The sequence below is a fragment of the Daucus carota genome, chromosome 3 (genome assembly GCF_001625215.2).
Source record: "Daucus carota subsp. sativus chromosome 3, DH1 v3.0, whole genome shotgun sequence".
In the NCBI taxonomy this organism is placed as follows: Eukaryota; Viridiplantae; Streptophyta; class Magnoliopsida; order Apiales; family Apiaceae; genus Daucus; species Daucus carota.
The window spans coordinates 45,448,717-45,450,921 of record NC_030383.2 but is presented as its reverse complement, the minus strand read 5'-3'; the positions used below and the strand labels follow the sequence as shown (position 1 = coordinate 45,450,921).

The following is a 2,205-nucleotide window of genomic DNA, read 5'->3' as shown; positions in this document are numbered from 1 at the left end:
ACTTTACTTCCCTTTGGCATATTTATTCCATCTAATTTATAATATAGAGTTAAAGCTCTTTCTTTATTTTCATCTTTTAGTGATATACTAAAATCTGGTTGTATTATAAATTTTAATTTTTGATATATCAAATTTCTTTTTACTACAGCTATTAATGCATCCTGTATATTTCCTAATATTCTATCATCTAGTATATATATTTGTATAGGAGTATCAATATTTTTCTGAAAATATGCCTTTATAGTGAATTCTATTGCTCCAAAATAAATATTTTTTAGTTTACTAGCTTCTTTATTTGATAATTTTGATAATTCCCGTTTTATTAAGTCATCAGTTATTAAATTTATTTTTGCTCGCCCATTTATTGTATTAATGTCTATTATATTTTCATGTTTTTGTGCTATATACCTTATTTGTTTATTTCTTTCAAAATAGTTTGTCTTAAAAATCTTTTTTATTGTTAATTCCTCTGTCTCACTTTGAATTCTTTTATATGTTTCTGGTTTAAAACTTAATGTTTGGGATGTTCCACCTTCATATTCATCCATTTGATAATAGTCTTTTTCCATTACTTCTTCTTTTTTATCCATTAGTAAAAATAAATATATGTCTTCTTATTAATTTCCTTTATATGATTATTTATAGTTTCTTTTACTAAATTTATATTGTGTCTATCTATTTCTTTACCTAACTCTGGATAAGTTTCATACGATTGACTGTTTATAATTTCATTCAAATAATCTAACATTTTCATTTTATTTTTAATTATTTTATATCTCAGTTTTAGTTCATTTTTTATGTATTTTTTATATACAAAATAAGATTTTATTGCTTCGTTATTCATTTTCCTTTTAAATCTTTTAAATCATCAATTATTTTATATTGTTCTCTTAATGCTTCTCTATATTCTTTTTCAGATATTTCTCGTCCTATTCTTTCGATGAAATTTCGTTTTCTTAATTCTAAATTTTCTTCTTGTATCAATCTTATTTGTTCATCTCTTTGCTCTAACATTTCCCTTAATGTTTGTATTTTAATTTCCTTTTGCTTAATAATACTTAAACTTATCCTACAAGTTTCTATATGTTGATTTATATCTTTATTATAAGTTGGTGTTTTATTTGCTATTTTTTGAATTAACTTTATTTCATCTTCCATCTAATTACATAGACTTTTTTCAAGAGTTTTCTTGCACATCTTTTTAGTTTCTATTTTATTTGTTTTGAATAATATTAAAAGATTTGATATTATTTCAGATTTTAATCGGTTATTTATTATTCTTCTTATCTTACTGGGGGGTCTCATTATATATGCTTAAATATTTCTTTCAAGACTGGTTTTGAATATCCTTTAAATCCTGGTAGAGATTTCCAACTTTCTATTGTTCCTCCATCTCTAATATAGGATGTGGGGATTACTTCCTTAGGTGATACTCTTAAAAGAGATTTTATCTCATTATCTACTGATAAACTATTTCTTAGATAATTGTCATAATCTAAGCAATAGAGTTATATCTTCTGGAGATAAAGGTCTAATACTTTATGCTATAAGAAGTTTTGAAAGAATAAGAATAGGTTATAAAGATTTTTATCCGCCTGCGAGCATCTTTGCTTGGGCTTTAGGCCGGGTTTAAAGTCATTTGCTACTTTAAATTAAAGAATATTTGTTTTTTTAGTGAATTAGATTTAAATTCAGCCAATAATTGATGAGGTAGGATTTATTATATTATTAATAATTTTCAAATAATAGCCAATTTCAGTACTTAAACAAATAACCTATCAAACTTATATTTATTATTACATATTTTAAATTATCATAATTTAAGTTGCTCATTTTGAACAGAACCGGATTAACAATTAAGTAGATTGAACAGAATATATAACTGAGATATACATTTATGCTCCTCATATTAACGCATGTGGATCCGTGGCGCAATGGTAGCGCGTCTGACTCCAGATCAGAAGGTTGCGTGTTCGATTCACGTCGGGTTCAATTCCCATTTCTTTTTTCATGCTTCGTCTTCTTTCAGTCCGCTGTTCCTGCTTCATCGCTGTAGATGTATTGGTCAACAGCAAGTCAGCAACTACTCTCCATATTGACAACAAAATGCACATTTTATTAATGATGTTTATGATAATAAAACTACGCATTTTATTACTGAGGTTTATGAGAAATAGATTCAAGTAAAGGATAATGTTATATGAA

At 25.8% G+C, this 2,205-nt stretch overlaps 1 non-coding gene across 1 annotated transcript; it reads left to right on the top strand.

Annotated features, from left to right (window-relative positions):
• Positions 1-1,920: 1,920 nt before the first annotated feature.
• Positions 1,921-1,992, top strand: TRNAW-CCA (transfer RNA tryptophan (anticodon CCA)). The gene has a single exon. It is a non-coding gene; the product is annotated as a tRNA-Trp (tRNA).
• Positions 1,993-2,205: the final 213 nt, after the last annotated feature.